This window comes from Vulpes vulpes, chromosome 4, assembly GCF_048418805.1.
Source record: "Vulpes vulpes isolate BD-2025 chromosome 4, VulVul3, whole genome shotgun sequence".
NCBI classification, from domain to species: Eukaryota; Metazoa; Chordata; class Mammalia; order Carnivora; family Canidae; genus Vulpes; species Vulpes vulpes.
In genome coordinates this window covers 130,417,024-130,429,384 of record NC_132783.1, presented here as the reverse complement: position 1 = coordinate 130,429,384, position 12,361 = coordinate 130,417,024, and the positions used below count along the sequence as shown (strand labels likewise).

The window sequence follows — 12,361 nt, the reverse complement described above, 5'->3', positions numbered from 1 at the left end:
TAGCACCTAAGTGCATACATTAAGGGCTAGAGTTCAGAAATTGCTGGGGTGGGGGTGGGGGCAAGGGGGAGGGCAGGGCCCTTAAAATGGTCATTTATTCATTAACCAAATATTAAGCATCCACTGTGTATATGTCAGGCATTATTAGTCTAGACATTATTTTCTCCACAAAAATACCAGTGGAGAAAAACAGAACTTCTTGCCCTACTGGAGCTTAACGTCCTACTGAGTAAAAACAGATAATAAGATAAACGCGTGAGATATGCAAAAGGCCTCCACTCCAGGATAAAGTGGGCAAGGGGGGCAGGGACCCTGCAGTTTCGGGGCGTGGGGGCACTGAAGCCCCGAGGTGGCACCTGAACCAAACCCTGAGGGTGAGGGAGCAAGCCCTGCGGATTCTTGGGGGGAAAGACGCGGGCTCGGGGTGTAGCGAGGGCAGAGGTCCCGCTCGCAGGACTGTCAGGGCGGCTTCTCCCCCAGCCGCGCGCGCGGTATTTAGGCCACGGTCAAGACTTGGGCTTCTCCTCGCCGCTAGATAGTTGCCAGGCCACCGCATGGAGTGAGGAGGAAAGGAGTCACAAGACCTGACCTAGTCTCTCGAGTGACTTCTGAGGCCAATGGGAACACCGGAGCGCAAATCAACCCGTTCACTTTTTCAGCACACTGGAAAACGTGCAGATGCACAGACAATGCGATCACCGAATGATCCAGAGCCACGAAACCGTGGACACCAAATTCGTCCCGCTGGAGTAAAATTCGCTTACCTACTGCACTTTTTACCTGAACAAAAGCCCCCGCCACCCCAACCCCCCCACCCCCACCCCTGCTCCCAACTTCAATTTTACGAACTTCGGAAAGATCAAGTTCGCTGCAGCAGGCAGGAGACCACAGGCAGCCCAGCCCGGCACCGTACGCACGGTCGGTCGCATCCGTGCTGCAGCCTCGCGCAGCCCCGCGCTGTTTCAAACGGAAAGAGGAGAACGACGCTGGAGACCGGCGGGCCCCAGGCTCCCCCCGCCCCCCCCTTCCCCGCTCCCGTCGCCCGCCGTCGGCCGGTGGCCCGGGTCCGGGCGGGCGGGCGGGCGGCTCTCCGCGCGCCGGCTCCACCCACACCTAGAGGGGGGCGCCGACCCGCGCGCTCCGGGCCCGCCGCCCGCCCGCTGCCCGCTCGCACAGCGTCGCCTACAGGCCTTCATCCCCACAGTTAAGGGAGCACCAACAGCACCGCCAACAACAACAGCAACAACCACCACCACAAACACCACCACCACCACCGGCCAGAGAAGGTCCGCATATTCCCAGAAACCAGAGCATCACAGACACGATTCCACTTCAATCCAGCTGGGACGCGGCTCCACCTCCGAGCGTTCGCCTTCTCGCTCCGCAGAAATAATGCAGAGACGGGCGTAGAGTCCGGCCTCTCCGGAGGCGAGGTGTGGGGGCGGGGGGCGGGGGTTACGATACATCCATCCACCAGACTGCAGAGACACCATTACAAAGAAAAAGCAAAAAGCAAAAAGAGGCAAAAAAAAAAAAAAAAAAAAAAAAAAAAAAGCACCGTCGCCGTCGAATCGCAGGCAGAGTCCTCTCCCCGGCCGCCCCGAGCTCGGCTCCCTAAGCGAATGGCCACCAGCCGGGGCAGCGAGCTTGGCCTGCGAGGCGGCTCGGGCCTGAGCGCCCCGCACGCGCCCTTCCTCCTCCTCTTCCTCCTCCTCCTCCTCCTCCTCAGCACTCGGGCCCCGCTCCGGTCGGCCTCCGGGAAAATAAAGACCGGGGAGAGCCGGCCCGCCCGCCCGCGCGCCTCAGCGAACGCGCCGCCCCGCAGGCTCCACGCTACGCGGCAGCATCTCCGCAGTCGCCCCGAGGAGGACACGGGCGCCCCGGGCGCGGGGCGGTGCGGCGCGGCCGAGGACGCGAGCCCAAGTGGCGGCGGCAGCGGCGGCGGCGGCGGCGGCGGCGGCGGCGGCGGCAGCGGCGGTGGCGGAAGTGGAGTGGGGAAGAGGGGGTGGTTGTTAGTGTTTGGCGCCGGCGGAGGGAGTCATTCCTGCAGCTGCACTTCCGGTCGGCATTTTGTTCTGAGAGGGAGAGACGGAACGAGAGAGAGACACACACAGGGCTCCTTCCCCCCCCGCCCTCCCCCCCCTCCCTCCGTCGGTACCGACTCACCCGACACCACCAAGCCGCAGGGAGGGACGCCCCCGCCGACAGGAGGATTGGTTCCCGGGCCGGCGGCGATGCCCCCCCGGTAGCTCGGGCCCCCGGTCGGGTGTTTGTGAGTGTTTCTATGTGGGAGAAGGAGGAGGAGGAGGAAGAAGAAGCAGCGATTTGTCTTCTCGGCTGGTCTCCCCCCGGCTCTACATGTTCCCCGCACTGAGGAGACGGAAGAGGAGCCGTAGCCACCCCCCCTCCCGGCCCGGATTATAGTCTCTCGCCACAGCGGCCTCGGCCTCCCCTTGGATTCAGACGCCGATTCGCCCAGGTAAATTCCTGCTCTTTATTTCGGCGGCGGCGGCGGCGGCGGCGCCAGGTCCTCAGCGTCTCTCCTCCTCGCTCCCCTCCCCGCCGTTTCCTTAGCGGCCCCAGGTCTCCTCCGCGGGCGAGTCTAGAGTTCGCTCCTCTCTGGTGGCAGCCGCCCTGGGTGGCGGTGGTTTTGTACTCTCTCCCGGCCGGCTCCGGTGGCGGGGACTGGGCTCCTGCCGGGCGGCCGGGGAGGCGTAGGCCCGGCGGAGAGCGCAGGCCGCGGGCCAGCGGAATCTACTTGAGCTCGGGGATTAGGAGAGCTCCGGGCTGAGCGGAGCTGCTGCTGGTCGGTGACAGGCCTCGCCCGGGAGAAGAGCCGTAGCTAGTGAGGAGGCGGAAACAATACAACTCACGGCGAATGTGCCCAGATCGTCCCCATATTTACAACTTTCCTGGTCCGGGAGTGGGGAACGTCCCAGTGAAACAAACAACCCCCCTTCTTCCCCCTGTGACCCCATGAAGGGAGGAAGTAGTTTCAGTTAGTGAGACAAATGTAAATACTCAGACGCGGATCCAGTGGTAATTCTTGCCCTGTGTGAAACTTGTTTGGGCGTTAGAAAGTTAATAAAGACTCGTTTTCTTTTCCTTTCTTTCTTTTTCTTTTTCTTTTTTTTTTTTTTAAAGAATTAAATGGCCCACATGAATACTGAATGTAGAAAGCCACAGGGTGGTAGACACCGCATATGCCCCCCCCCCCCCCCCCCCCCCGCCACACACCACCACCACCACCAAGAGCTTTTATGTTGTTGTTTGACAGTGTGGGTCGCACATGGACTTTTTTATTCAAAGGCAAGTGTAAAGTACTTGACAGGTTTACCCTGGCACTTTAGATTTGTGTGCGTTATATAAGGACGATTTTAAACGACTATACGTAAAATACTCAGGTACTTCCTGATCTCAGCGTGGAGATGCATGGAAAGAACCCTGAATGTTCTGAGAATTGTACCGAGGTACAGGTAAAAACCAATTTTCTTTAAAAGCGCAGAAATTAAAGTTAGGCTTCAAATCCCAGGGAGGCTAAAAAAAAAAAAAAAAAAATGTAGAAGGTGCCATCCTTTCATGTCAGGGCAGATCTTCGTGAGGTCCCAGGATTGTCATTGGCTGTTTGTGCCCATGATGTTTGACTGTGTAATGAGAGAGGTGTCATTTTAATAGGTCAAATGTATCTGTAAATGCTAGAGAAAAATATCAGTTCTGCCTTAACAAATTCCAGTTCACGAGTAAGTTAAGTGTTCACAGCTTGTTTATTGAGGCGTTGGTAAGGTAGGTTAGTATAAGGGGAAAACGATCAATTTAAAAGTCCTCAGCCATACAAATTGCATAGAAAAAAAGAAATGTACCTGGCATTAGACTCTTTGGATACTTTGTCTCACATTAACTGAGGGAAAACTTTCACTGGTTAGAATGAAGCAACACTGATCAACAAAGTCCCTTGTTTTACTAATGGGTGTTACATTAGTTCGGAATTTTGGTGTCTCATTAAATTATTATTGTCATTGTAGAATAAGTAACTTTTCTGAAGGTTATTTTTGAGTTTAGCCCTCTGCTTAAAATAAATTGTTCCACATTTCTGGCAAACGTATGGATAAATGTTAAAAAGAGTGAAGTTAATATAGCTGTCACGTACTAGGCATGTTTTTAATGCTATAAATCCGTGTAGTAGTCAGTAGCGTGTCCGTGATTTGTATTGGTCAGGGAGCAGTTTGAATTTTAAAAAGCCTGAAGCTCCTGCTGAGCCCCAATCCCGGCCTCCCTCCCTCCCACTAATCTCCCATTCCTGTCTTTGTGCTGCCTGCTCCTGTTAGACACTGTTTGCTACAGGGCCTCAGGCCTACACCGGGTGGGGGGCAGGCGAATGGGGTCTTGCTGGGGGGAGGGAATACAGAAGGGAGGAACACTTCACATCTGAAGCTGAGGGTTTGGGACTTTGGGGGAGCCGCCGGGTAAGGGTTTCAGTCTAAATGTTCGAAAGGCCCTTATATGAACCTGTGATGCCTTTACAACTTTTATTTAAAAAAAACACGGAGACGTATGTCAAAGGATGAACATATTTCTACTAAAGGTAATGGAAAAGAGGAGTTCTGCTTGCTTAGTTTTCATCAACAGAAACAACTTATTTTTAGTGCTTTATAGTTAAAGGGAGCTTTCTGACACAGATGTTTGAATCAGTGTGTTAGATATCTGTTTATGTGAATGATTTTTTTTTTTCTTGTGACTTTGGAATTAAAGTGAATTAGTTCTTACCAGATCTTATTTTCCTAATTCTACATATTTAGTGTTCTGTAAGTAGTACAGGTCGTGTGATAGCTTTCATTAAGATAGCATAAAACATTTTAAATAAAGTAAACTGAAAATATGTGGGGTTTTTTTTTCCAAACCAATTACATGGGTTATTTTTAAAGGAGGAAACATTGTAAAGCTCAAACAAAACCTAAACTTGAACTTTAAAATTTTGACAACTTAGTTGGAAGGAATACTTTGTATTTCCCTAGAGATTATGAATACTCTGTTCTACCTCCCCTGTATTGGTTGTATGGATAGTCACCAAGTGGCTATTTTTGCATTTCTACTATTATTATTATTTTAATTTAGTGAAAGAAGACCCTATGAGTGTTCAAGTCATCTTTTAATGTTAGTTGTATTATTGGAGAAGTAATTCCTAGCATTATTCAACAGTGTGTTTATTGTTTTTCTTGAGTCTGCTGTTACCAATAACTTATAATAATTACTTGAAAAGAAAGCAATTCTAAAGTAGTGAAAGTCTAGTAAATCAAATTAAAATTGAGGATTAAATACTTAGTTATTTTTAGTGTTTGGAGAAGAGTGCATAGAATGCTGTTTCTTGAAACCGTTTGACAATTTGTTTATGAAGTTACTGGAAAGCATTTTGAACCTGTGCTAGGGATCATTATAATACTGCCCCCTTTAAGAAGAAAAAAGTTACATTTGAAGAAAGAAAGATTGTCTACTTCAGATTATCTTTGGGGATGAAAAGTGAAAGTTTTTAGTATGGTAGTAAGCCAGGTTTGGGTTTTTTCCATAGCAATCACTATTAAGTTTCAGAAATTTGACTGTGAGCAAAGCTATACCAATTCAAATATGAAATCTTTATTTGGAAGCCTGACTACCCCCACCTCAAACATGTATTTTCTAAGACTTCCTATATTGATTTGATATTCAATTTTTTTGGTACTGATCCATCATCAAATTGCCATAGAAACATTTGAAATCACCTATTTTATATTTTGGCATTCTTATTTATGTTGATGTAAAATTTAATAATACAAGAATAAATAAAAACTAAAGAATTTGAGGTTTATATAATTCCATTTAACTTTCTCCACCTCGCAGCTTATTAGGAAACGGATAGTTTGTGAGTAATTCTGGAATTTTAAAATATGATTTTAGGTTTATATGAAGTGATTGGGAAGACTGAGGTAAATAAAAATTCCTTTTGGAAAAATGTAACTTCAGTGTTGTCGATCACATTTATTTGCTATAAAATGAATAGGAAATTAATGACTGGGAACTGTAAAAAAAAAAAAACAACAACAACCTAGTAATGAACTCTTTAGTTGAAGATATTTATTTTAATATCTTGAACATATTAGGTGGGCTTTGGTGGTACTTTATGGTACTATATAGCTGCCTTTAAAAATCATTTCAACCTATACTTTTTAAGCAAAGTTTCTATTTTTAGTAGTTGTCATTTATAATTATTCTTTGAATTTTTAAAAGGATTCTTTTTCAAGGTGACCTGAGTTCATTTTTAAATGTTCCCATTGCCCTGTGAGAGAAGTGACTGGCATGATTTCCATTTTTTGATGAAAAACTTGATACTCAGAGGCCATATTAATTTGTATAGATTCATGTTTTCGGTGAGAATAAGGGATTCTCTTGTTTTTACTAGTGTTTTATTAGACTATATTGTTTTAAGAAAAGTGTGAGCTCTGGTCCTGAAGCTAGGTATTGCTGTTGCTCAATACTGACACTGATACCTTATGTGACTTTTTTCAATTACCTGGGTCCAAGGTGCTTTTTCCTCTTCTTTTAGGGAGATATAATACCTGTCTCTTGATAGTATTTTCCTGATATGAAAATAGTACTTTTGCATTAGAAATCCTGACCTTGTGTGTATGTTTGGTGTTTGAATGACTGAATTTATTTACATTATGTTCCTCTTAAAGAATGTAAGTCAGTTAACTATATTTGTAGTAAATATATAATGACTCCTGAAAGTGTTTTTATAAAGTGGAATTTTAGTGTTTCTAGATGATTTAAAGGCAGTTTTAAAAATACCATGACTCTTTATTTAAGGTCATCATTATCATTTTAAAAAGTATTTTGTTTGCTCAGAAATTTTTTCCCAAGTGATAAAAATGATTTTAGATACTTGTCTTATTATTTTGTTCAGTGTAAATCTAGGGTCAGTTTTGATGAATTGAGTTTTGTCAGAATGCATTGTTTTAAGGCATATTTCTTTCTAATTCCAAAGTGATGGGAACTCTGGGTGGCGCAGCGGTTTGGCGCCTGCCTTTGGCCCAGGGCGCGATCCTGGAGACCTGGGATCGAATCCCACGTCGGGCTCCCGGTGCATGGAGCCTGCTTCTCCCTCTGCCTATGTCTCTGCCTCTCTCTCTTTGCGTGACTATCATAAATAAATAAAAATTAAAAAAAACCAAAAAAAAAAAAAACAAAGTGATACTGTTAAAAGACATTATTTCTTAATATAGCATTGCCAGCTAGGTAAGATTATAAGGACTTAACATGTGCCAGGAATTGTGTTAAGTATGTCACCATAATACGATCTCACTTAACATAAAAAGCTCAGGAAATAGAAACAGTTATCCACAATTTAAAAATGAAGAAACAGAAACTGGAAGAGTTAGAAAATTGCCCATCGTCTTATAATTAGTAAATGATCAGTCTGGTTTATATTTTTTCTTAAGGATTTAAGATTGCACATTTCTAGTTTTAATAAAATCGTCATATTGTTTGATTGCTCAGTTAACTCAATAATACTTAAAAGTCATGTAGTCAAGGAACTTGTGTACTTTAGGCAAAGAACTAAAATAGAATTCAGACTGTATATCCTATATATAATGTTTTTGATATCAGCAAATCTTTGCTATCTTATATTTTAGTGTATGTTAAGCAGTCTGTAATTTTTACTTTTGTTTATTGAGTTGAAATTGTCAAAGCATCTATTTCTAGAAAGGGAAAATTCAGCTTTAGAGAGTGATTTCATTCATACATATGTATATGACCAATTGTAATATAGTAGATGAATCTATAAATTAGTATGACTGGTAATTTTTTAAAATTCTAGTGTTTATATAGCCAAAGACTGTTAGTCCTTTCAGAGTCACCAACTTGGGAAGTTGTGTGCTTATTCTAGAGCTTTGCCATGTAATCTTATGGAGGGAGATTCCTTTAGTGAATACTTTTAGAGTTTTTGAGATGGTCTTTTTTTTTTTTTCTTTTTTGTCCTTGATGGCAAATCTTTATCTTCAGGGGTGAATTTGAGTTGTAGAGGCAGTAAAAAAACAACTTAGAACTTAGTTTAGGAGGACTGAGATTTAATAAGATCTTTTTTGTGTCAGACACTGTATTGAGTGGTTTAAATTTGTAATATGTAATATTATTGAGTCATTTCCATCTACCATGAATCTGCATATAAAATGAGTCTGGTTGTATTATTCTAAGATACTTGAGAAAACTAAGGTATAGGATGTTTGAATGACTAGCCTAGGGTCCCGTAGCCAACAAATGGAAGAAAGCAGAGGAAAGACTCCAAAATTGATGCCTTACCTATAACCTTAACCACTACACTGTATATCATGTTTTGAACCTCTTAGCTACCCAGTGAGGTTAGTGATATGTTCTTGTTTTACAGACCAGGAAATTGAGGCTCATCGTATTAAAGAACCTTGTCCAGGGTGGCAAATCTAGCAAGTGTTAGAGGTAGGATTCCAACCCGATATGGCTAATTCTAAAACATCTTCCATTCTATCACCCTGCCTCTTCAAGATTTATAATACATTCTTTGATGAAAAGGGTAGGCTTGGTTATAAAGCAGTGAAACTTTTTATGTATTATGAAGAGGAATTCTAAAATGTTTTGGTTACGTATAGATGATTGATTATTTGAATAGTCTTTTCTATAAAATACCTTGTTAGTTTACACCTCATCTATTACACAGAATGTATCCACAAATATGTATTTAAGTACGATATGCATGCTGTATTTATGGAAATTGGCAAAATATGGAAAGGGCACTTTATAATTTTGTGATTCACTTATTTCTTATAAAAATGTCAGGTGTTAAAAAATATTCCAAAGACCGCATTAAACTTCCAACATAGTTTATGTAGGTAAATTGTTTTGCCATCTTACATGTGTGTAACATCAGTTAATGTGAACACACCAAATTTCTAAAGTGTTCTTTTGTATATATTTGCCTTTTGGCAGAAAGGAAAAACATTTTCAGTATGCAGAAACATGGAATTAGCATTAATTAATTTACTAAAATAGTTTTTTACACTTTTACCTCTCCCAAGAAATTTAGAAGCTATGACATAATTTTGAAATACTCAATTCCTTTTTGTTGCAGTTATTTGGATCATTTGTACTTCTCAGTCCTTTGGTCTTACGCTGATGAAATGTATACTTGTTAAAAAACAGTACTGCTATTAAAACAAGTTATTGATTCTAGGTATCCTAAAAACTTACAGTGTTTGAAACTAATGCATTATTTAAATTCAAAATATAGTTTACTGTAAAAATACTAATCTTTAAGATTTTATATTTGACTTTTTAATTTGTGAAACAAAAATGTCCTTGAAATTAATCTTAATAAGGAAGATACATCACTGACTTTTCTGAACATTTCTACTTGGCAACCTTTTCAAGAATTTTAAACAGGGTTTTAGTTGTCTTTATTTGATAGGATTGTGGCTTGCCAATTTCCATCTAAAGAAATTGATCATATGAATTAGGCTCCATGTAATTTATTTTTTTCTTGGTAATGACCAAGTTGAAATTTTATATGAGTGTAAGTTGGGTATAACTCCCCCTCATCTTTTTAAATACCATTCTTAAAAAATTGATACACATGGTTTTTTCCCCTCAGTTTCTGCCTCTGTCTCAGAAAATTCTAAAGTTGAAAGTTAAATGTAATGCCCTAAAAGCTACTGTTAATCATTCTTTCTCCTTTAAGAAAAGAATTAAGAACCTAGTATGCCGTAACCTACCTTCAGGTTATCTTGAAAGACATACATGACATATACTTTTAATTTAACTCTATTAATTTTTTTACTCTTTTGTCATGTGATTGTTCCTTTCTCTGTCAATATCCTAAGCAAAAAGTTTTTATAGCATAGTGAATACAGGTGGTGGTGTTAATGTGAATAGTTCTGTAATGTATTATTTTCCTTGATGAAATCTTGAACAGTTTGAAAGTCCTCAAATTCTGAGATCTTCATAAGTTCAAAATGCTAGTGAGAAAGTATTGATATTAACTGTAAAAACATATATTTGTATAGCAATCCTGCTTTCTTCTGTAGACAGTGTGTTACTTCTCAAAATGTCCATTCACAGACCAGAAATTTCTTTTAAGGAGAAAGAGAAAGCATGGCCTTTTTTGTGAGTTTCCATGTTATAACATTTATCAGTTTATTACTTGTATCTCTTTGATAAAATAATGTGTTCCAGTGTCTGTAGGCCATACTGAATACCAGCTGAGAGCAAGAAGACATATTATTTTCATCTCTATGTCTGTAATACCATTACAGTGCTTTTCCTGTTTTGCAAGTATTCAATACATTTTTGTTGAAATGATTAAAATTGAGCTATATGATATTTCCTAAAGAAACATTTCTAAATCTAAAATTAATGGGTGGCAAGTGTATGTTTGTGCTAATTTAGAAGTAGATTTATATATATATATATATATATATATATATATACACATATATATATATGTATATAATCTTAAGGCTTCTTGCTTCTTGAGTAAGACCATTTTATTTACATACATCCTTAACAATGCACACATAACAACTTGTGTGTAAAATTAAATCAAAAAGAAAAACTCAAAACAGTTCCTTTTTTAGTTGTTAGTAAGGATTGTAAAGTATAGGAAGGAGTTTTTGTCTTGGTCCCTTGAGCAATAGAATTGGGAGTAAGATACCGAGGAAGAGTGTCCAAATAACTTTATTTTAAGCTCAAGATTGATTATAGTTTTAATTTTCTTTGCTAATTTATGTATTGTGTATGATAACAATGTGGATAAGTTAACTGTAATGAGAAATACAGTACATTAAAAATGCTATTCATGTAAGATAGAGATATGACTGAAAAATTTTTTTTAATTTAAAGCTTATTGTGGTGCAATTTACACAGTAAAATTTCACTTTTTAGGTCTACAATTTGATGAGTTTTGAAAAATGTGTTCAGTCTTGAAACCTCCACCACAATCAAAACATAGAATGTTTTCATCACCCCAAAAAGTTGCCTTATATCCTTTTGTAACCAGTGTCCTACCCCTGTTCCAGCCCCTGACAACCACATATTATTTCTGTCCTTATAGTTCTGTCTTTCCTAAAATGTCATACAAATGGAATTATACAATATGTAGACTTCTGTGATAGGTTTCTTTTGCTTAGGATAAGGCTCTCGAGATTCACCCACATTGTTTTATGTATTAGTAGTTTTTTGGTGACTGCATTTTGAAATTGTATTAGAATACCCTTTAACTGTAGTACTACTGTCAAAAAAGACTGAATAACTTTAGATATTTATCTCAGATCTTGAAGCTGCTTTATTTTTGGACATAATGTTACTTGCTCATTTTTACCCTTTCCCTCCAAAAAATTTGTAATTGACATTACTGGTAAGTGGCATTTATTTATATTAGTTAATTCTTTTCAAGGTAGATGCTCCATCAGCCAGGTAAAATAAACATTGCTCTCTCTTTCATCAAAATTAAAATAGGTAGCATCACATATTTTGAACATCTAGCACATAGAAACTAGAATACAAAATGAGGAAGGGTACAGTAATAATTCACCAAAAATTGAGTTCATGTTTTACTTTAATGTTTGTTGTTTATATTAAATATAGAGGATCAGTTATAGTGAAGAACAGTCGGTGCCTCTCTTTTAATGCTTAGAGTAGCAGTGCTGTTTACCGAAAAGATGGGGCAGATAATGAGTAAATTTATTTATTTGACCACCTGTTTTGTTTTTTCACCATTCCCTTTTTGAAACACCTTTCTCCCTTGGGTTCAGGGCTGTCTCTCCTTTTACTTCCTCTGTGAACTGACCTTTCATTTGTAGACTCTTGCTAGTTCTTCCTCCCCTGCCCATCCCATAAATATTGGTATTCCTAAAGTGGTTCTTAAGCTTTTATTCTATTCTGCCTTCCTGTTGATCTCTCCTGTTGATCTCACCTATTCATACAACTTTTTACATGCTTGCTACCTGTATGCTGATGACTTACAAATCTCTCCAGAATAATGTATTTCTCTTTGAGACAGATCCATCTGTCTACCAGGCACCTCCATAAATACTGTAAATTCAAAAGTATATAAATATGAACTCTTCCCTCAATTGTTCATTCTTACCACTCTTTCCTCAAAAAAGAAAGAAATCTGTTCTTAAAACTATATGAAGTAGGTGATTGTTTCCACCATCACCTCAGCTCCCTAAACTGGAAGGTTGGTGATCATGCTTGACCCTTCTCCTTTACCACACCTTCAACCCAGTTGTTTACCCAGTAACACCTCTGAATATCACTTGAATCCATCCCTCTTCTGTTTTTGATCTGTAAAGTGGGCGTG

The 12,361-nt window shown here is 40.5% G+C and overlaps 1 protein-coding gene across 2 annotated transcripts in view; it reads left to right on the top strand.

The window, feature by feature from the left end:
• The first annotated feature begins 1,943 nt into the window (after positions 1-1,943).
• The window catches only part of NIPBL (NIPBL cohesin loading factor), a 201,103-nt gene continuing 190,685 nt past the window's right edge, over positions 1,944-12,361 (top strand). For both annotated transcript variants that reach the window (XM_026016660.2, XM_026016661.2), the window contains exon 1: positions 1,944-2,479. The gene's annotated coding sequence lies outside the window, so the exon portion shown is untranslated. The remainder of the gene's footprint in view (positions 2,480-12,361) is intronic.